The sequence below is a fragment of the Salmo salar genome, chromosome 17 (assembly GCF_965601325.2).
Source record: "Salmo salar chromosome 17, fSalSal1, whole genome shotgun sequence".
Lineage (NCBI taxonomy): Eukaryota > Metazoa > Chordata > Actinopteri > Salmoniformes > Salmonidae > Salmo > Salmo salar.
In genome coordinates, this window is record NC_138307.1 from 32,546,598 (window position 1) to 32,570,910 (window position 24,313).

The following is a 24,313-nucleotide window of genomic DNA, read 5'->3' on the forward strand; positions in this document are numbered from 1 at the left end:
CTCTCTCCTCCTCTAACCTGTACTAACTCTCTCCTCCTCTAACCTGTACTAACTCTCTCCTCCTCTAACCTGGACTAACTCTCTCCTCCTCTAACCTGGACTAACTCTCTCCTCTCTCCTCCTCTAACCTGTACTAACTCTCTCCTCCTCTAACCTGTACTAACACTCTCCTCTCTCCTCCTCTAACCTGTACTAACTCTTTCCTCTCTCCTCCTCTAACCTGTACTAACTCTCTCCTCCTCTAACCTGTACTAACTCTTTCCTCTCTCCTCCTCTAACCTGTACTAACTATCTCCTCCTCTAACCTGTACTAACTCTCCTCTCTCCTCTTTTAACCTGTACTAACTCTCTCCTCCTCTAACCTGTACTAACTATCTCCTCCTCTAACCTGTACTAACACTCTCCTCCTCTAACCTGTACTAACTCTCTCCTCCTCTAACCTGTATTAACTCTCTCCTCCTCTAACCTGGACTAACTCTCTCCTCCTCTAACCTGTACTAACTCTCTCCTCCTCTAACCTGGACTAACTGTCTCCTCCTCTAACCTGTACTAACTCTCTCCTCCTCTAACCTGTACTAACTCTCTCCTCTAACCTGTGCTAACTATTTCCTCTCTCCTCCTCTAACCTGTACTAACTCTCTCCTCCTCTAACCTTGACTAACTGTCTCCTCCTCTAACCTGTACTAACTCTCTCCTCCTCTAACCTGTACTAACTCTCTCCTCCTCTAACCTGTACTAACACTCTCCTCCTCTAACCTGTACTAACTCTCTCCTCTCTCCTCCTCTAACCTGTACTAACTCTCTCCTCTCTCCTCCTCTAACCTGTACTAACTCTCTCCTCCTCTAACCTGAACTAACTCTCTCCTCCTCTAACCTGAACTAACTCTCTCCTCCTCTAACCTGAACTAACTCTCTCCTCCTCTAACCTGTACTAACACTCTCCTCCTCTAACCGGTACTAAACTCTCCTCCTCTAACCTGTACTAACTCTGTCCTCCTCTAACCTGGACTAACTCTCTCCTCCTCTAACCTGTACTAACTCTCTCCTCCTCTAACCTGTACTAACTCTTTCCTCTCTCCTCCTCTAACCTGTACTAACTCTTTCCTCTCTCCTCCTCTAACCTGTACTAACTCTCTCCTCCTCTAACCTGTACTAACTCTCTCCTCTGTCCTCCTCTAACCTGTACTAACTCTCTCCTCCTCTAACCTGTATTAACACTCTCCTCCTCTAACCTGTACTAACACTCTCCTCCTCTAACCTGTACTAACTCTCTCCTCCTCTAACCTGTATTAACTCTCTCCTCCTCTAACCTGGACTAACTCTCTCCTCCTCTAACCTGTACTAACTCTCTCCTCCTCTAACCTGGACTAACTGTCTCCTCCTCTAACCTGTACTAACTCTCTCCTCCTCTAACCTGTACTAACTCTCTCCTCTAACCTGTGGTAACTATTTCCTCTCTCCTCCTCTAACCTGTACTAACTCTCTCCTCCTCTAACCTGTACTAACTCTTTCCTCTCTTCTCCTCTAACCTGAACTAACTCTCTCCTCCTCTAACCTGAACTAACTCTCTCCTCCTCTAACCTGTACTAACACTCTCCTCCTCTAACCTGTACTAACTCTGTCCTCCTCTAACCTGGACTAACTCTCTCCTCCTCTAACGTGTACTAACTCTCTCCTCCTCTAACCTGTACTAACTCTTTCCTCTCTCCTCCTCTAACCTGTACTAACTCTTTCCTCTCTCCTCCTCTAACCTGTACTAACTCTCTCCTCCTCTAACCTGTACTAACTCTTTCCTCTCTCCTCCTCTAACCTGTACTAACTATCTCCTCCTCTAACCTGTACTAACTCTCCTCTCTCCTCCTCTAACCTGTACTAACTCTCTCCTCCTCTAACCTGTACTAACTCTCTCCTCCTCTAACCTGTACTAACACTCTCCTCTCTCCTCCTCTAACCTGTACTAACTCTCTCCTCCTCTAACCTGTACTAACTCTCTCCTCCTCTAACCTGGACTAACTCTCTCCTCCTCTAACCTGGACTAACTCTCTCCTCTCTCCTCCTCTAACCTGTACTAACTCTCTCCTCCTCTAACCTGTACTAACACTCTCCTCTCTCCTCCTCTAACCTGTACTAACTCTCTCCTCTCTCCTCCTCTAACCTGTACTAACTCTCTCCTCCTCTAACCTGGACTAACTCTCTCCTCCTCTAACCTGTACTAACACTCTCCTCTCTCCTCCTCTAACCTGTACTAACTCTCTCCTCTCTCCTCCTCTAACCTGTACTAACTCTCTCCTCTCTCCTCCTCTAACCTGGACTAACTCTCTCCTCCTCTAACCTGTACTAACTCTCTCCTCCTCTAACCTGGACTAACTCTCTCCTCCTCTAACCTGGACTAACTCTCTCCTCCTCTAACCTGTACTAACACTCTCCTCTCTCCTCCTCTAACCTGTACTAACTCTCTCCTCTCTCCTCCTCTAACCTGTACTAACTCTCTCCTCCTCTAACCTGGACTAACTCTCTCCTCCTCTAACCTGTACTAACACTCTCCTCTCTCCTCCTCTAACCTGTACTAACTCTCTCCTCTCTCCTCCTCTAACCTGTACTAACTCTCTCCTCTCTCCTCCTCTAACCTGGACTAACTCTCTCCTCCTCTAACCTGTACTAACTCTCTCCTCCTCTAACCTGGACTAACTCTCTCCTCCTCTAACAGAGAGAGAGATGTTCCTACATCCGTCTAGAAGTTCCATTTATAAGACCCCCTTCACCAGCTCATGTTGTGTTGTGTTCCCTTGGTGATGGAACAGCAGGCCTAGTCAATTACACCCAGATGGTTGGGTCGGAGGGACGTCGGTGCAAACTGGGAGGTGGCATGAACTGACGACTGATGGGGAGAGTCCTTCCATTGGTTGTCTCTCAGACTCGAGAAATTATTGGTTGTCTCTTAGACTGTGGGACAAATTGGGTCGTCTCTAAGCTCTGCTGTGATTTGTTATATCTATCTGAATTGTAATCACATGGCCATATTGTCACACCTAGTCAATTACACCCAGAGGGTTGGGTTGGGAAAGTGTTGCTGACTGGGAAGGGGAGGGTTGAGAACAGGGATCATCCCATTGGTTGTCTCTGGATCCCATGAAAAGTGTTGGTGGAAAGGGAAGAAGTGAGGAGCCATTGGCGGTCTCTATCTCTAGAGCTGGAAGCTAATTGGTTGTTTATATCTCTGGAGCCGGAAGCTGATTGGCAGTCTCTATCTCTGGAGCCGGAAGCTGTGGCATTTAGGATGATATGGGGACTGGACTGGAGAATAGAGACGAAACAGGTGAAACTGCCCAGAATAACCAGGTGAGAAGCAGGGAGCCCAGCGACACAGGGTGACACTGCAGAGGGAAAACGCCACAACAGGGAAGGAAGGCTAATGGTTTAGCACAGGCCTGATTTAACAGTAATTCCAGAGATAGAGACTGACAATCAGCTTCTGTTACTGTTACTTTGTCTGTTACATGGTATGTTACTCTGTCTGTTACTGTCTGTTGCTATGTCTGTTACTCTGTCTGTTGCTCTGTCTGTTACTGTTACTCTGTCTGTTACTCTGTCTGTTGCTCTGTCTGTTACTGTTACTCTGTCTGTTACTCTGTCTGTTACTCTGTATGTTACTCTGTATGTTACTCTGTATGTTACTGTTACTCTGTATGTTACCTTGTCTGCTAATCTGTCTGTTACTCTGTCTGCTACTGTTACTTTGTCTGTTACTCTGTCTGTTAGTGTTACTCTACATGTTACACTGTCTGTTACCTTGTCTGTTACCTTGTCTGTAACCTTGTCTGTTACACTGTATGATACTCTGTCTGCTACTGTTACTTTGTCTGTTACTCTGTCTGTTACTGTTACTCTGTATGTTACTCTGTCTGTTACTTTGTCTGTTGCTCTGTCTGTTACTTTGTATGTTACTTTGTCTGTTACTCTGTCTGCTACTGTTACTTTGTCTGTTGCTCTGTCTGTTACTTTGTATGTTACTTTGTCTGTTACTCTGTCTGCTACTGTTACTTTGTCTGTTGCTTTGTCTGTTACTCTGTCTGTTACACTGTATGTTACTCTGTCTGCTACTGTTACTTTGTCTGTTACTCTGTCTGTTACTCTGTCTGTTACTCTGTCTGTTACTGTTGCTGTGTGTCACGCCCTGACCTTAGAGAGACATTTTATTTCCTCTAGTTTGGTTAGGTCAGGGTGTGATGTGGGGTGGGCAATCTAGTTTTTATATTTCTTTGTTTTGGCCGAATATGGTTTCCAATCAGAGTCAGCTGTCTATCGTTGTCTCTGATTGGGAATCATACTTAGGCAGCCCTTTTTCCCTCCTTCAGTTGTGGGATCTTGTTTTCGTACAGCTCAGTGAAAGCCTGCAGAACGTGAAGTTCGTTTTCCTTTTTTTGTTGTTTTGTTGAGTGTTCTGAGTTATAATAAAATTAATAATGAGCACTTACCACGCTGCACCTTGGTCTCCTCCTTACCACAGACGTTACACTGTGTCTGTTACTCTGTCTGTTACTGTTACTATGTCTGCTACCCTTTCTGTTGCACTGTCATAGAACTATAGGAATAACTGTTACTGTCACAGAACCAATGTGAATAACTGTTACTGTCACAGAACCAATGGGAATAACTGTTACTGTCACAGAACCAATGGGAATACCTGTTACTGTCACAGAACCAATGGGAATAACTGTTACTGTCACAGAACCAATGGGAATACCTGTTACTGTCACAGAACCAATGGGAATACCTATTACTGTCACAGAACCAATGGGAATACCTGTTACTGTCACAGAACCAATGGGAATAACTGTTACTGTCACAGAACCAATGGGAATACCTATTACTGTCACAGAACCAATGGGAATAACTGTTACTGTCACAGAACCAATGGGAATACCTGTTACTGTCACAGAACCAATGGGAATATCTGTTACTGTCACAGAACCAATGGGAATACCTATTACTGTCACAGAACCAATGGGAATAACTGTTACTGTCATAAGAACCAATGGGAATAACTGTTACTGTCACAGAACCAATGGGAATAACTGTTACTGTGACAGAACCAATGGGAATAACTGTTACTGTCACAGAACCAATGGGAATAACTGTTACTGTCACAGCCCTCTGGGTTCTCTATGGTGTTTAGGTCAGAGCGTGACTAGGGGGGTTTCTGGCGTTTGTATGTCTATGTTGGTGTTTTGTATGGTTCCCAATTAGAGGCAGCTGGTAATCATTACCTCTAATTGGGGATCATATTTAGGTAGCCCTTTTTCCCACCTAGTTTATGGGATATTGTTTTGTGTTAGCGCATTCAGCACCACATAGTTCACATTCGTTGTATGTTTATTGTTTTTTTGTTAAGGTTTACTTTGAAATAAATATGTGGAACCCAACTCACGCTGTGCCTTGGTCCACTCCTTTTGACAAGCGTGACAGAATATCCCACCAACACGGGACCAAGCAGCGTGTTATGGAGGTAAAGGAGTTTTGGACATGGGAGGAAATAATGGGAGGATGTGAGACCCTTCCTTGGAAGGAGACACCAAGGAATTTGGAAGGACAGTGCCGACGCCGGGGTCCGCGGCCGGGAGAAACCCCAAGATTTTTTGAGGGGGGGGGGGGGCACATAGGGAAGACGGCTGAGCAGCGGAGAGTGTCAGAGCCCAAATGGGAGTCGTTGGAGGAATTCAATGAGGCGTACCGGAGAGAGGTGTTAGCGAGGAGCATGCTGCAGCGCAGGTGTGATGAAGAGCGTGTCACCAGTCCAGTGCCACAGAAACCCCAATAATATTTGGGGGGGGGGGCACAAGGGGCTGTTGGTCGAGCCAAGGAGAGAGCCAGAGACTGTTGGGGAGGTGATGGAGCTGTTGGAGGAGAGAGAAAGGAGAGAAATGTTAGTTAGGTGTGTTCTGCACGCCATTCGTCCTGAAGAGCATGTCACCAGTCCGGTGCCATCTGTGCCGGCTCCACACACCAGGCCTCCAGTGCGCCTACCCAGTCCGGTACGTCCTGTGCCTGCTCCCCGCACTCGCCCTGAAGAGCGTGTCACCAGTCCGGTGCAACCTGTGCCGGCTCCATGCACCAGGCCTCCAGTGCGCCTACCCAGTCTGGTACGTCCTGTGCCTGCCTAAATTGTTGGTTATCTGCATGAACCCAGTCTTCACTATGAGTCATCCATACATCAATTGTCTTAAAATAATTTATTTACTAACTAGGTAATTCACAGAAATGCATAACAAACAAACAAATGGTTACAAAGAAATGATAGAATGCGCCCTAGTGGGCTAAACCGGCATGGTGGCTTGTTAGACATAGGGGAGTGGGGGGTCAGCTGAGGAGACACTACAGTTGATAATTATAACAACTGAAATGCTAATCCATTGCACTTGAACGCTCACTCATTCGGGAATAATTGCAATCAATATGTATATTTACGCTCAGTGTGCCATCGGGATCTCTGTTGAAAAGTTTGTTTCTGTTGGAGAGAATGTCCGCTCGCCCCCCCCCCTCTCTCTCTCTCTCTCTCTCTCTCTCTCTCTCTCTCTCCTCTCTCTCTCTCTCTCTCTCTCTCTCTCTCTCTCTCTCGGTTAGATTGAATAGTTCAGAGTGACATTCATTCATGTCATTATAGAGTAGATGTTTCGGAGGTTGTCGGTTTTCGCGTTCAATGATACCGAATTCCTAGCTGCATACTAGTAATTAATATCAAAGACTTGTTCTTATTCTGTCGGTATCGATACTCTAAGAGTTTAACCTGTTAGGGCTAGGGGGCAGTATTGACACGGCCGGATAAAAAACGTACCCGATTTAATCTGGTTACTACTCCTGCCCAGTAACTAGAATATGCATATAATTATTGGCTTTGGATAGAAAACACCCTAAAGTTTCTAAAACTGTTTGAATGGTGTCTGTGAGTATAACAGATGTAACGTTCGTCGCCTGGTGACGAGGAAGCGGACCAAAACGCAGCTGGGAGCGAACACATGTTTATTCAACACACTGGAATTAAACATGTACACAAAAATCAAGAAAAATGCAGATACGTTACGTGCTCAAACAAAGAGACAACACCCCACAAACAGCGTGGGGAAAACAGCAACTTAAATGTGATCCCAATCAGAGACAATTAGCGACAGCTGTCTCTGATTGGGAATCGACAGAACCCAACATAGAAATAAACCCACCTAGAGCCTACACAAGGCTAAAACGTAAACCAAACACAAACCAATGAAAAATACCTAACATGACACACCCTGACCCAATATACCCGAGTTCACCTGGTCAGGGCGTGACAACAGAACTCATATGGCAGGCGAAAACCTGAGAAGATTCCATGCAGGAAGTGGCCTGTCTGACAAGTTGTGTTTCATCTTGGCTCTTTTTATTGAAGACTGAGGATCTTTGCTATAACGTGACACTTCCTACGGCTCCCATAGGCTCTCAGAGCCCGCGAAAAAGCTGAACGATATCGAGGCAGCCTCTGGCTGAAACACTTTATCGCGTTTGGTAAGTGGCCGATCAGAGTACTATGGGCTTAGGCGCGTGCCCGAGTCGACCCCATGCTTTATTTTCTTTTGTCTGTTTACCTAAATGCAGATTCCTGGTCGGAATATTATCGCTTTTTTATGAGAAAAATTGCATAAAAATTGATTTTAAACAGCGGTTGACATGCTTCGAAGTACGGTAATGGAATATTTAGAAATGTTTTGTCACGAATTGCGCCATGCTCGTCACCCTTATTTACCCTTTCGGATAGTGTCTTGAACGCACGAACAAAACGCCGCTATTTGGATATAACGATAGATTATTTTGGACCAAACCAACATTTGTTATTGAAGTAGAAGTCCTGGGAGTGCATTCTGACGAAGACAGCAAAGGTAATAACATTTTTCTTATAGTATATCTGACTTTTGTGAGTGCTAAACTTTGCTGGGTGTCTAAATAGCTAGCCCTGTGATGCCGGGCTATCTACTGAGAATATTGCAAAATGTGCTTTCACCGAAAAGCTATTTTAAAATCGGACATATCGAGTGCATAGAGGAGTTCTGTATCTAGCTGGTCTGGTTTCAAACCTTGGCCCTCTCAATATTGAGGTAAGCTCGGTCTGGTCTCAAACCTTGGCCCTCTCGTTATCGAGGTAAGCTGGTCTGGTCTCAAACCTTGGCCCTCACGTTATCGAGGTAAACTCGGTCTGGTCTCAAACCTTGGCCCTCTCATTATCAAGGTAAGCTCGGTCTGGTCTCAAACCTTGGCCCTCTCGTTATCGAGGTAAGCTCGGTCTTGTCTCAAACCTCGGCCCTTTCGTTATCGAGGTAAGCTGGTCTGATCTCAAACCTTGGCCCTCTCGTTATCGAAGTAAGCTGGTCTGGTCTCAAACCTTGGCCCTCTCGTTATCAAGGTAAGCTGGTCTGGTCTCAAACCTTGGCCCTCTCGTTATCGAGGTAAGCTGGTCTCCTCTCAAACCTTGGCCCTCTCGTTATCGAGGTAAGCTGGTCTCCTCTCAAACCTTGGCCCTCTCGTTATCGAGGTAAGCTCGGTCTGGTCTCAAACCTTGGCCCTCTCGTTATCGAGGTAAGCTGGTCTGGTCTCAAACCTTTGCCCTCTCATTATCGAGGTAAGCTCGGTCTTGTCTCAAACCTTGGCCCTCTCGTTATCAAGGTAAGCTGGTCTGGTCTCAAACCTTGGCCCTCTCATTATCGAGGTAAGCTCGGTCTGGTCTCAAACCTTGGCCCTCTCGTTATTGAGGTAAGCTGGTCTGGTCTCAAACCTTGGCCCTCTCGTTATCGAGGTAAACTCGGTCTTGTCTCAAACCTTGGCCCTCTCGTTATCGAGGTAAGCTGGTCTCCTCTCAAACCTTGGCCCTCTCGTTATCGAGGTAAGCTGGTCTCCTCTCAAACCTTGGCCCTCTCGTTATCGAGGTAAGCTAGGTCTGGTCTCAAACCTTGGCCCTCTCGTTATCAAGGTAAGCTGGTCTGCTGATTGAAAACGTAGGTGGGGGTTTCATTCGGAAGAGCAGAAAAGGGCCTGTCCCATGACACCAGACCATAACTGTGCTCATGGGCGGTCCTCTGATATAGTTAAACTCCAAAGGGATTTGGAGTTTCCTTCATTAAACAGTCCAAAATCACATTACACAATTCACAAACAGTTCCATCCTCACTGATTCATTTTATACAACAATTAGATGTAAGCCTCATAACTGTGGCTATTATATAAACAGTGTTATGGTCATGTGGCCGTATTGTCTCTCATGAGTTTCACAAAATTGTACCCAACGGACCAGTTCATAGCTGGATTCTTCACCGATCTTTTATACATTCTCCAGAACATAAATACTGTTCAGACTGCCAGTTCTGTGAGTTGGAAGAAATTCCTTTGTTCTCTCTATGAAAACTCACTCTCTCTCTATACTGTCTGGCCATGAGGCAGGATCTTCTCTAGGAATTTACGACCTCTACTGACCACAGCAGCCTGGGTGTGGGATGGTGCATAGAACAGGGCTGGTGCAGAGGGAGGGGGGAATAGTGCTCGCTGTACCCAATGAGGGCAACGTCATGACACAGTGTAACAGACAGAGTAACAGTAACAGACAGAGTAACAGTAACAGACAGAGTAACATACAGAGTAACAGACAGATTAGCAGACAGCGTAACAGACAGAGTAACAGAGTAACAGACAGAGTAACATACAGAGTAACAGACAGAATAACAGACAGAGTAACATACAGATTAGCAGACACAGTAACAGACAGATTAGCAGACAGATTAGCAGACAGAGTAACAGACAGAGTAACAGACAGAGTAACAGACAGAGTAACAGACAGATTAGCAGACAGAGTAACATACAGAGTAACAGACAGAGTAACAGACAGAGTAGCAGACAGAGTAGCAGACAGAGTAGCAGACAGAGTAACGTGCAGAGTAACAGACAGAGTAACAGACAGAGTAACAGACAGAGTAATTTACAGAGTAACAGACAGAGTAACAGACAGAGTAACATACAGAGTAACATACAGAGTAACAGACAGAGTAACAAACAGAGTAACAGACAGAATAACAGACAGAGTAACAGACAGATTAGCAGACAGAGTAACAGACATAGTAACAGACAGATTAGCAGACAGATTAGCAGACAGATTAGCAGACAGAGTAACAGACAGAGTAACAGACAGATTAGCAGACAGAGTAACATACAGAGTAACAGACAGAGTAACAGACAGAGTAACAGTAACAGACAGAGTAACATACAGAGTAACATAGAGTAACAGACAGATTAGCAGACAGATTAGCAGACAGAGTAACATACAGAGTAACAGACAGAGTAACAGACAGAGTAACAGACAGAGTAACATGCAGAGTAACATGCAGAGTAACATACAGAGTAACAGACAGAGTAGCAGACAGAGTAACATGCAGATATGGACTGAGAGAGGGAAAGGGGGGTGGACCTGGGTGACACAACTACAGGGGAGGCAGAGAGGGAGGGATTAAATACATACAGTTTACACCTGTAATCAATGTGATCATTAGCACTGGAGCAGTTTGACCTGGGCAGTGAAGGAGACACACACAATGTTCTACAATGTTATGTACAAATCCTTCACCAAAAGGGTTCAACCTCACTTCACCCCTATGTCTCTTTCCTTCCCTTCCTCCCTCCCTTGTTCCTTCCTTCCTCTCCACACCAGGCCAACAAACTGACATTGCCTTCAATGATGATTCACACTTAGAGAGAGAGATAGAGAGGGAAAGATGGGGAGAGGGAAAGATGGGGAGAGAGAGACTCAACGAGAGAGAGACCCAACGAAAGAGAGAGAGAGAGAGAGAGATTGAGATGGGTAGAGAGAGAGAGAGCAGGATTAGGCAGCAGCAGAAGGGAGGAAAGCAGGGCTGACATAGCGAAGCATGAAACATCAGTAGAGAACTCATCACAATGCTCAGCAGCAGAGCTAGAGCTAGGCTTTGTCCCAAATCGCACCGTATAACCTACATAGTGCATTACCTTTGACCAGTGTCCTATGGGCCCTGGTCAAAAGTTGTGCACTATAAAGGGAATAGGGTGTAATTTGGGACGGAGACCCTACAGCTAGCCTCGCCTCGCTGCCAGACTCCCAGGGTGCTCTGCTGGAAACCCATCTCCAGAACTCAGGGTAGGTAATAGGAAGCTCTAATGATAAAGACTGGGAGGAGAGGTACAGGAAGAGGAGAGGGAGAGGGAGAGGGAGAGGAGAGGAGAGGAGAGGAGAGGAGAGGAGAGGAGAGGAGAGGAGAGGAGAGGAGAGGAGAGGAGAGGAGAGGAGAGGAGAGGAGAGGAGAGGAGAGGAGAGATGATTATCATGTTTTCCTCTTGCTTGGATTCTTTCTATTTCTCCTCAATAGGACACACAGACACAGCTCTGTCCTCTCCATGATGAGTCCCAAATGGCACCCTGTTCCCTATTTAGTGCACTACTTTAACCAGGGCCAATAGGTAACGCACTATATAGGGACAGGTTGACATTTATGACTCAGCCTGTATGCTACATCTGTTCATTCATTCACGGTCTTTAATGCTAAGTGAGAATTGTGCTGGAACCCAGTCAGGGTGATCTGATTGCGTTAGCTGGGAGTGTTGCACTTCCTTCCATGCATAGTATTCTGCTAGCAGACTATATTATACTGAATCATATTACATCCTATCAGGCTGCTGGACGACGCTAACACACAAACAAGCACGCACACACGCAAAACACACACACCCACACACACGCTAACACTAGGCCTCCCGGACGTCACCAGCCCAGCCAACCTCTTGCTGCCCGTCACCAGCCCAGCCAACCTCTTGCTGCCCGTCACCAGCCCAGCCTACCTCTTGCTGCCCGTCACCAGCCCAGCCTACCTCTTGCTGTCCGTCACCAGCCCAGCCAACCTCTTGCTGCCCGTCACCAGCCCAGCCAACCTCTTGCTGCCCGTCACCAGCCCAGCCTCCCTCTTGCTGCCCGTCACCAGCCCAGCCAACCTCTTGCTGCCCGTCACCAGCCCAGCCTACCTCGTGCTGTCCGTCACCAGCCCAGCCAACCTCTTGCTGCCCGTCACCAGCCCAGCCAACCTCTTGCTGCTCGTCACCAGCCCAGCCTCCCTCTTGCTGCCCGTCACCAGCCCAGCCTCCCTCTTGCTGCCCGTCACCAGCCCAGCCTCCCTCTTGCTGCCCGTCACCAGCCCAGCCAACCTCTTGCTGCCCGTCACCAGCCCAGCCTCCCTCTTGCTGCCCGTCACCAGCCCAGCCAACCTCTTGCTGCCCGTCACCAGCCCAGCCTCCCTCTTGCTGCCCGTCACCAGCCCAGCCTCCCTCTTGCTGCCCGTCACCAGCCCAGCCTCCCTCTTGCTGCCCGTCACCAGCCCAGCCTCCCTCTTGCTGCCCGTCACCAGCGTCCCTCTTGCTGCCCGTCACCAGCCCAGCCTCCCTCTTGCTGCCCGTCACCAGCCCAGCCTCCCTCTTGCTGCCCGTCACCAGCCCAGCCTCCTTTTTGCTGCCCGTCACCAGCCCAGCCAACCTCTTGCTGCCCGTCACCAGCCCAGCCAACCTCTTGCTGCCCGTCACCAGCCAAGCCACCAGACGATATCATCAGAAAGCTACATTTCCATGAGCTCGCTGGGGTTTAAAGCAGATTTGACAACAACAAAACGTCATTCTTATTCATCAAAACACACAGAATGAAGAACTAAACAAGCCTTTTCTCCTCTCAAGCTAAAACCCATCAGGGGGATTTACACGATCTAGCAGGTGTTTATGTATTTAAAGCCTTTTGTTTTTTCATGATGAAAAATATATTTATTAGTTCAGGAAGTCATGATAATCTGCTAGACATCTGTTACATAAACCTGGAGACGCACCACCACAATCCTACCACCACCACCCATTTTTACATTTTTAGTCATTTAGCAGACACGCTTATCCAGAGTGACTTACAGTAGTGAATGCATCACTTCATAGATATTTTTTATTTTTTATTTTCCCGTACTGGTCCCCCGTGGGAAACAAACCCACAACCCTGGCGTTGCAAACACCATGCTCTACCAACTGAGCCACACAGGACCAGTTGGTAGAACCCCTTCCCTTTTTCCACATTTTATTACGTTACAGCGTTATTCTAAAAGGTATTAAATACAATAAAATCCTCAGCAATCTACACACAAGACACCATAATGAGAAAGTGATAACAGGTTTTTTAGAAACTTTTGCAAATGTATTAAAAACAGAAAAACCTTATTTAGATAAGTATTTAGACCCTCAGCTATGAGACTCAACCAGGAGCTCAGGTTCATCCTCAGATGTTTCTACAACTTGATTGGAGTCCACCTGTGGTAAATTAAATTGATTGAACATGATTTGGAAAGGCACACACCTGTCTATATAAGGTCCCACAGTTGACAGTGCATGTCAGAGCAAAAACCAAGCCATAAGGTGAAAGGAATTGTTCGTAGAGCTCAGAGACAGGATTGTGTTGAGGCACCGATCTGGAGAAGGGTACCAAAAAATGTCTGCGGCATTGAAGGTCCCCAAGAACACAGTGGCCTCCATCATTCTTCAATTGAAGAAGTTTAGAACCCCCAAGACTCTTCTTAGAGCTGACCTCCAAACTGAGCAATCAGGGGAGAAGGGCCTTGAACAGGGAGATGACCAAGTACCTCTGACAGAGCTCTAGAGTTCCTCTGCTGAGATGGGAGAACCTTCCAGAAGGACAACCATCTCTGCAGCACTCCACCAATCAGGCCTTTATGGTAGAGTGGCCAGACGGAAGCCACTCCTCAGTAAAAGGCACATGACAGCCCGCTTGGAGTTTGATAAAAGGCACCTAAAGGACTCTCAGACCATGAGAAACAAGATTCTCTGGTCTGATGAAACCAAGATTGAACTCTTTGGCCTGAATGCCAAGCGTCTGAAGTAAACCTGGCATCATCCCTACGGTGAAGCATGGTGGTGCCAGCATCATGCTGTGGGGATGTTTTTCAGCGACAGCGATTGGGAGACTAGTCAGGATCAAGGGAACGATGAACAGAGCAAAGTACAGAGAGATCCTTGATGAAAACCTGCTCCAGAGCGCTCAGGACCTCAGACTGGGGTGAAGGTTCACCTTCCAACAGGACAACGACCCTAAGCACACAGCCAAGACAACGCAGGAGTGGCTTCTAGACAAGTCTCTGAATGTCCTTGAGTGGCCCAGCCAGAGCCCGGACTTCAACCCGATCAAACATATCAGGAGAGACCTGAAAATAGCTGTGCAGCAACGCTCCCCATCCAACCTGACAGAGCTTGAGAGGATCTGCAGAGAAGAATGGGAGAAACTCCCCAAATACAGGTGTGCCAAGCTTGTAGCTTCATACCAAAGAAGACTTGAGGCTGCAATCCCTGTCAAAGGTGCTTCAACAAAGTACTGAGTAAAGGGCACTTATGTGAATGTTATTTGTTCATTTATTTGTGTAGATTCATTTATTGTTTTTAATCAATTTTAGAATAAGGCTGTAACCTAACAAAATGTGGAAAAAGTCAAGGGGTCTGAATAGTTTCCGAAGGCACTGTATAGGATGTCATTTTGGACTAATCCTGAGTCATTGTTCTCTTGGCAACCTGACCATCAGCTCATCTCATTTTCCTCCTGGCAGCCTGACCTACAGCCCATCTCATTGTCCTCCTGGCAGCCTGACCTCCAGCCCATCTCATTGTCCTCCTGGCATCCTGACCTCCAGCCCATCTCATTGTCCTCCTGGCATCCTGACCTCCAGCCCATCTCATTGTCCTCCTGGCATCCTGACCTCCAGCCCATCTCATTGTCCTCCTGGCAGCCTGACCACCAGCCCATCTCATTGTCCTCCTGGCAGCCTGACCTCCAGCCCATCTCAGTCCTTCTACATCCCACGTTGCTAATTAGTCACTCAGCATCTATTCTGCCTCCATTTGTCACACCTCTGTGAGATGAGCGATCACTGGCTTCGTCCCAAATGGCAATTACTACAAAGTGCACTACTTTTACCCAGACCCTATGGGACTACAACCAAAAGTAGTGCACTATATATGGAATAGGGTCTAAAGTAGTGCACGATATAGGTAATAGGGTCTAAAGTAGTGCACTATATAGGGAATAGGGTCTAAAGTAGTGCACTATATAGGGAATAGGGTCAAAACTAGTGCACTATATAGGGAATCGTGTCTAAAGTATTGCACTATGTAGGGAATAGGGTCTAAAGTAGTGCACCGGCCCAGAAATGTAATCTCATTCCTAATATCTGCCTCCTTCCCCAGGATTAACTCCCTGAACCAAATGAATATCCCAATCTTTTAGCTGCTGAATCAGACTTTCTTGGTTTTTAACCTTACAATATCCAGGAGTATACCTTTATATATATCCTGTTCCTCCCTCTCTTCCTCCTTCTTCTCTTCATCCTCCTCATCCTCATCCTCCTCATCCTCCTTGACCTCTCCTCTCCATCTCCTCCTCCACCTCCTCCTCGTCCTCCTCCCCGACCAACAGCCATGTTGTTGCCTAATAGAACACTGTGCCTTGACACTGTGACCAAACCAGATTTCACAGAAACAACAAAGGTATTTTTTTGTCTGCAGCCAAGCAAGGCAAAGCTGCAGCGGTAACACTGTGAATGAATGGTATCCTGTTCCCTACGTAGTGCACTACTTTAGACCAGAATGACACCCTATTCCCTACGTAGTACACTACTTTAGACCAGAATGACACCCTATTCCCTACGTAGTGCACTACTTTAGACCAGAATGACTCCCTATTCACTACGTAGTACACTACTTTAGACCAGAATGACTCCCTATTCCCTACGTAGTGCACTACTTTAGACCAGAATGACTCCCTATTCCCTACGTAGTACACTACTTTAGACCAGAATGACTCCCTATTCCCTACGTAGTACACTACTTTAGACCAGAATGACTTCCTATTCCCTACATAGTACACTACTTTAGACCAGAATGACTCCCTATTCCCTACGTAGTACACTACTTTAGACCAGAATGACTCCCTATTCCCTACGTAGTACACTACTTTAGACCAGAATGACTCCCTATTCCCTACGTAGTACACTACTTTAGACCAGAATGACTCCCTATTCCCTACGTAGTACACTACTTTAGACCAGAATGACTCCCTATTCCCTACATAGTACACTACTTTAGACCAGAATGACTCCCTATTCCCTACATAGTACACTACTTTAGACCAGAATGACTCCCTATTCCCTACATAGTACACTACTTTAGACCAGAATGACTCCCTATTCCCTACATAGTACACTACTTTAGACCAGAATGACACCATATTCCCTACGTAGTACACTACTTTAGACCAGAATGACACCCTATTCCCTACGTAGTGCACTACTTTAGACCAGAATGACACCCTATCCCCTACGTAGTGCACTACATTTTGACCAGGGTCCTTAGTGCACTATATATAGGGAATAGGGTGCCATTTGAGACGCAGATTTAATTTATTTTCTCTCTCTCATGCAGGCAAAGCCACGGGCAGCACCGTTGGTCTCTGTGTCAAAGCGCTGTTCCTCCTCCTCCTCCTCCTATTTCCTGGTAAATAGATAAGCATCAGAAGGGTTCTGTAAATCAGGGGGAGCTAAGTGGCGTGCTGGGTCTTATGCTGAGAGAGATTCACTTTTTGTTTATCTATTGAACTTGCTTTGGCAATGTAAACATATGTTTCCCATATCCGAGCTGTTATCCCCGGGCGCCGATGACGTGGATGTCGATTAAGGCCCCCCCTCCCCCACCTCTCTGATTCAGAGGGGTGGGGTTAAATGAGGAAGACACATTTCAGTTGAAGGCTTTCAGTTGTACAACTGACCAGGTATCCCCCCCCTTTTTCCTTTCCTTTCCAAATAAAGAGAGAGAGTACTGCTCGGTATCTGACTGTAAAGCAATACAGATAGTAGTGTGTACGGCCCAGTACGTCACTGGGGCCAAGCTTCCTGCAGTGGCAGGACCTATATACTTGGTGGGGGGAGGCAGGTAGCCTAGTGGTTAGTGTTGGGCCGGTAACTGAAAGGTTGCTGGATCAAATCCCCTAGCTGACGAGGTAAAAAATATGTTGTTCAGCCCCTGATCAAGGCAGTTCAAATAAAATCTAATTGTATAGGTCACATACACATGGTTAGCAGATGTTATTGTGAGTGTAGCTAAATGCTTATGCTGCTAGATCTGACAGTGCAGCAGCATCTAACAGGTAATATCTAACAAATTCCACAACTAAACCTAATACACACAATCTAGTAAAGGAATGGGATGAGAACATATAAGTATAAAACATATGGATGAGCAGTGACAGAGCGGCTAAGATGCAATAGATAATAAATAATATATAGTGAAGGACACAGTATACAGTATATACACATGAGATGTGTAATGCGAGACATTATTAAAGTTACATTATTTAAGTGACTAGTGTTCCATTTATTAAAGTGGCCAATGATGTCGAGTCTGTAGGTATGCAGCCACCTCTCTGTGTCAGGAACTCAAAGCAGCAGGAGGGGTGAAGTCAGGCGCAGGAGACCAAGGTCCGTGAACACACGTTTTAATAGGCAATAGTCCAAAACTGCCAACAACATGTAAGGCAGGGCGAAAATACAATAAAAGTAAGACCCCGAAAACAGAGTAGGGGCGCAGCCCAGAAAGCTCGTATGCCTTAACACACAAAAATGCAGAGGAAATGCCTAAACCCCAACCTAACAAAACTAGACAAAAACAATCCCGCACAATCCCCAAACCTAAACAGAGAGACTAAATAACCCCTCCACTAACGATCTAACCCAATACAGGTGCACACATAAACCAGACCTCACCAAAAGAAAATGAAAAGAGGATCAGTGGCAGCTAGTAGGCCGGCGACGACGACCGCCGAGCGCCGCCCGAACGAGGAGAGGCGCCACCTTCAGTCGACATTGTGACACTCTGTGCTAGTGATGGCTGTTTAACAGTGTGATGGCCTTGAGATAGAAGCTGTTTTTTTTTCTCTGTCCCAGCTTTGATGCACCTGTACTGACCTCACCTCCTGGATGATAGCGGGGTGAACAGGCAGTGGCTCGGGTGGTTGATGTCCTTGATGATATTTTTTGCCTTCCTGTGACATCGGGTGGTGTAGGTGTCCTGGTAGTTTGCCCCCGGTGATGTGCAGACCTCACCACCCTCTGAAAAGCCCTGCGGTTGTGGGCGGCGCAGCTGCCGTACCAGGTGGTGATACAGCCCGACAGGATGCTCTCAATTGTGCACTTGTAAAAGTTAGTGAGGGTTTTCGGTGACAAGCCACATTTTTTCAGCCTCCTGAGGTTTAAGAGGCACTTGTGCACCTTCTTCACCACGCTGTCTGTGTTGGTGGACCATTTCAGTTTGTCAGTGATATGTACACCGAGGAACATAGAACTTTCCACCTTCTCCACTACTGTCCCGGCGATGTGGATAGGGGGGTGCTCCCTTTGCTGTTTCCTGAAGTCCACGATCATCTCTTTTGTTTTGCTGACGTTGAGTGAGAGGTTATTTTTCTGACACCACACTCCGAGGGCCCTCACCTCCTCCCTGTAGGCTGTCTCATCGCTGTTGGTAATCAAGCCTACCACTGTAGTGTCGTGTTCAAACTTGATGATTGAGTTGGAGGCGTGCATGGCCACGCAGTCATGGGTGAACAGGGAGTACAGGAGAAGGCTGAGAACGCACCCTTGTGGGGCCCCAGTGTTGAGGATCAGCGGAGTAGAGATGTTGTTTCACCACCTGGGGGCGGCCCGTCAGGAAGTCCAGGACCCAGTTGCACAGGGCGGGATGAGTTTGGAGGGTACTATGGTGTTGAATGCCGACCCGTAGTCAATGAACAGCATTCTTACATAGGTATTCCTCTAGTCCAAACAGGATAGGGCAGTGTGCAGTGTGATGGCGATTGCATTGTCTGTGGATCTATTGGGGTGGTAAGCAAATTGGAGTGGGTCTAGGGTGTCAGGTAGGGTGGAGGTGATATGATCCTTGACTAGTCTCTCAAAGCACTTCATGATGACAGAAGCGAGTGCTACGGGGCGATAGTCATTTAGTTCAGTTACCTTAGCTTTCTTGGGAACAGGAACAATGGTGGCCATCTTGAAGCAGGTGGGAACAGCAGACTGGGATAAGGATTGATTGAATATGTCTGTAAACACACCAGCCAGCTGGTCTGCGCATGCTCTGAGGACGTGGCAAGGGATGCCGTCTGGGCTGGCAGCCTTGCGAGGGTTAACACGTTTAAATGTTTTACTCACGTCTGCCTCGGAGAAGGAGACACCTGAAACCCCACCTCTTTAAGGAATACCTAGGATAGGATAAAGTAATCCTTCTAATCCCCCCCCCTAAAAGATTTAGATGCACTATTGTAAAGTGGTTGTTCCACTGGATATCACAAGGTGAATGCACCAATTTCTAAGTCGCTCTGGATAAGAGCGTCTGCTAAATGACTTTTATCCTGTTATGGCTAGGGGGCAGTATTTTCACGGCTGGATAAAAAACGTACCCGATTTAATCTGATTATTACTCCTGCCCAGAAACTAGAATATGCATATCATTATTAGCTTTGGATGGAAAACACTCCAAAGTTTCTAAAACTGTTTGAATGGTGTCTGTGAGTATAACAGAACTCAAATGGCAGGTCAAAACCTGAGAGATTCCTTTACAGGAAGTGGCCTGTCTGACCATTTATTGTCTTTCTTTGACATCTCATTCCATTACAAAGGATCTCTGCGGTAACGTGACACTTCCCACGGCTCCAATAGGCTCTCAGAGCCCGGGAAAAACCTGAATGTCGTCATTCCAGCCCCAGGCTGAAACACATTATCGCCTTTCTCAAGTGGCCGATCAAGGGACTGTGGGCTTAGGCGCGTGCACTGGCTTCCCCCGTCTTTGTGTTTTTTCCTCTGTTTACCGAAAAGGAGATTCCCGGTCGGAATATTATCGCTTTTTTACGAGATAAATTGCATAAAAATTGATTTTAAACAGCGGTTGACATGCTTCGAAGTACGGTAATGGAATATTTAGAATTTTTTTGTCACGAAATGCGCCATGCGCGCGACCCTGATTTACCATTTCGGATAGTTTCTGGAACGCACGAACAAAACGCCGCTATTCGGATATAATGATGGATTATTTTGGACCAAACCAACATTTGTTATTGAAGTAGCAGTCCTGGGAGTGCATTCTGACGAAGACAACAAAAGGTAATCAAACTTTTGAAATAGTAAATCTGATTTTGGTGAAGGCTAAACTTGCCGGGTGTCTAAATAGCTAGCCCGTGATGGCTGGGCTATGTACTTAGAATATTGCAAAATGTGCTTTCACCAAAAAGCTATTTTAACCTGTTAGGGCTAGGGGGCAGTATTTGCACGGCTGGATAAAAAAATGTACCCGATTTAATCTGGTTACTAATCCTACCCAGTAACTAGAATATGCATATACGTATTATATATGGATAGAAAACACCCTAAAGTTTATAAAACTGTTTGAATGGTGTCTGTGAGTATAACAGAACTCATTTGGCAGGCAAAACCCTGAGACATTTTCTGACAGGAAGTGGATGCCTGATGTGTTGTATTACCTTTAAACCTATGCCATTGAAAAACACAGGGGCTGAGGAATATTTTGGCACTTCCTATTGCTTCCACTAGATGTCACCAGCCTTTACAAAGTGTTTTGAGTCTTCTGGAGGGAGATCTGACCGAACAAGAGCCATGGAACGATGATGGCCCATTAGACACCTGGCGCGCGAGTTCATGTTGGGTACCCTCGTTCCAATACGTTATAAAAGAGAATGCATTCGTCCACCTTGAATATTATTCATGTTCTGGTTAAAAAAGGCACTAATGATTTATGCTATACAACGTTTGACATGTTTGAACGAACGTAAATATATTTTTTCCCCTCGTTCATGAAGTGAAGTCCGGCGGGCTTAGATCATGTGCTAACAAGACGGAGATTTTTGGACATAAATTCTGAGCTTTTTTGAACAAAACTACATTCGTTATGGACCTGTGATACCTGGAAGTGACATCTGATGAAGAGAATCAAAGGTAATGGATTATTTACATAGTATTTTCGATTTTAGATCTCCCCAACATGACGGCTTGTCTGTATCGCAACGCGTATTTTTCTGGGCGCAGTGCTCAGATTATTGCAAAGTGTGATTTCCCAGTAAGGTTATTTTTAAATCTGGCAAGTTGATTGCGTTCAAGAGATGTAAATCTATAATTCTTTAAATGACAATATAATATTTTACCAATGTTTTCTAATTTTAATTATTTAATTTGTGGTGCTGACTTGACTGCCGGTTATTGGAGGGAAACGATTTCCTCAACATCAATGCCATAGTAAAACGCTGTTTTTGGATATAAATATGAACTTGATAGAACTAAAAATGCATGCATTGTCTAACATAATGTCCTAGGAGTGTCATCTGATGGAGATTGTAAAAGGTTAGTGCATCATTTTAGCTGGTTTTATGGTTTTGGTGACCCTGTCTTTGAATTGACAAAACATTACACACAACTCTTGTAAATGTACTGTCCTAACATACTCTAAATTTATGCTTTCGCCGTAAAACCTTTTTGAAATCGTAAAACGTGGTTAGATTAAGGATGTGTGTAAAGGGTGTAAAATAGTTGTATGTTTGAAAAATTTGAATTTTGACATTTATTTGGATTCAAATTTGCCGCTCTTGAAATGCACCTGCTGTTGATGGAGTGCACCACGGGTGGGACTTGCGTCCCACCTAGCCCATAGAGGTTAAAATCGGACATATCGAGTGCATAGAGGAGTTCTGTATCTATAATTCTTAAAATAATTGTTATGCTTTTTGTGAACGTTTATCGTGAGTAATTTAATAAATTGTTAGTAAATTCCCCGGAAGTTTGCGGGGGGTATGCTAGTTCTGAACATCACATGCTAATGTAAAAAGCAGTTTTTTGATATAAATATGAACTTGATTGAACAAAACATGCATGTATTGTATAACATAATGTCCTAGGTGTGTCATCTGATGAAGATCATCAAAGGTTAGTGCTGCATTTAGCTGTCTTCTGGGTTTTTTGTGACATTATATGCTAGCTTGAAAAATGGGTGTCTGATTATTTCTGGCTGGGTACTCTGCTGACATAATCTAATGTTTTGCTTTCGCTGTAAAGCCTTTTTGAAATCGGACAGTGTGGTTAGATTAACGAGAGTCTTGTCTTTAAAATGCTGTAAAATAGTCATATGTTTGAAAAATTGAAGTTTTCGGATTTTAGAGGAATTTGTATTTCGCGCCACGCCCATCATTGGATATTGGAGCAGGTGTTCCGCTAGCGGAACGTCTAGATGTAAGAGGTTAAATGTAAATGTAAATGTCTTTGGTAGCGGGTCGCATCGGTGGCACTGTGTTATCCTCAAATCTCGCAAAGAAGTTGTTTAATTTGTCTGGGAGCGAGACGTCGATGTCCGCGATGGGACTGGTTTTCTTTTTGTAATCCGTGATTGTCTGTAGACTCTGCCACGTATGTCTCGTGTTTGAGCCGTTGAATTGCGACTCCACTTTGTCTTTATACTGACGCTTTGCTTGTTTGATTGCCTTACGGAGGGAATAACTACAGTGATTGTATTCGGTCATGTTTCCATTCGCCTTGCCATGATTAAATGCAGTGGTACCTGTCTTCAGCTTTGTGCGAATGCTGCCATCAATCCACGGTTTCTGGTTAGGGAAGGTTTCAATAGTCACAGTGGGTACAACATCTCCTATAAACTTCCTTATAACCTCGCTCACCGAGTCAGTGTTTATGTCAATGTTGTTCTCTGAGGCTACCTGGAACATATCCCAGTCCACATGATCAAAGCAATCTTGAAACGTGGAATCTGATTGGTCAGACCAGCGTTGAATAGACCTAAGCACGGCCAATTCTTGTTTTAGTTTCTGCCTATATGAGGGGAGCAACAAGATGGAGTCATGGTCAGATTTGTCAAAAGATGGGCGGGGGAGGGCCTTGTATGCATCGTGGAAGTTAGAGTAGCAGTGGTCGAGTGTGTTACTCGCTCGTGTACTGCAATCGATATGCTGATAGAATTTAGGTAGCATTGTTCTCAGATTAGCTTTGTTAAAATCCCCAGCTACAATAAATGCAGCCTCAGGATATATGCTTTCCAGTGTATATGAATCCAGTGAAGTTCCTTGATAGCCATCTTGGTATCCGCTTGCAGGGGGATATACATGGCTGTGACGAAAACCGAGGAGTGTTCTCTTGGGAAATAATTTGATTGTGAGGAATTCTAGATCAGGTGAACGAAGGGACTTGAGTTCTTGTATTTTGTTCCAGTTACACCATGAGTCGTTAATCATGAAACATGCACCCCCACCCTTCTCCTTACCAGAGAGATGTTTGTTCCTGTCGGTGCTATGCACTGAAAATCCTGTTGGCTGTACGGACTCTCGACAGCATATCCCAGCTAGCTATGTCTCCATGAAACAGAGTATGTTACAACCCCGGATTTCTCTTTGAAAGCATCTCTTGCCCTAAATTTGACCGACTTGGTTAAGACTGGACATTAGAGAGTAATATACTTGGAAGCAGTGGGTGGTACATTCCGAAGCCTCACTTGAAGACCGCTCCGTCTCTCTCTCCACGTTGTTTTGGGTTGGTCTCTGGAATCAGTTCAAATGTCCTGGGAGGTGCAGACAAAGGATTTGGGAAAGTCTTATTCCTGGTCGTTGTGCTGGTAAGTTGCCGTCTCTGATATCCAATAGTTATTCCCGGCTGTATGTAATAACACTTCAGGTTTTATAGGCTAACAATGCAAGAAATAATACATGAAAAAAACGAAATACTGCACAGTTTCCTAAGGACTAGAAGCGAAGCTGCCATCTCTATCGGCGCCATCTTGCCACTGTTGCCACCCACTGTTCCCCGGTAGGCTGTCATTGTAAATAAGAATTTGTTATTAACTGACTTGCCTAGTTAAATAAAGGTTAAATAAGCGGTACCAGAGCGCCAAGTCTAGGTTCAAAACGCTCCTTAACAGCTTCGACCCCCAAGCCATAAGACAAACAATTAATCGACCCCCCCCCACCTTTGTTGTTACACTGCTGCTACTCTGTTTATTATCTATGCATAGTCACTTCACCCCTACCTACATGTACAAATGACCACGATTAACCTGTACCCCCGCACATTGACTCGTTACCGGTACCCCCCGTATATAGCCTCCACATTGACTCGTTACCGGTACCCCCTGTATATAGTCTCCA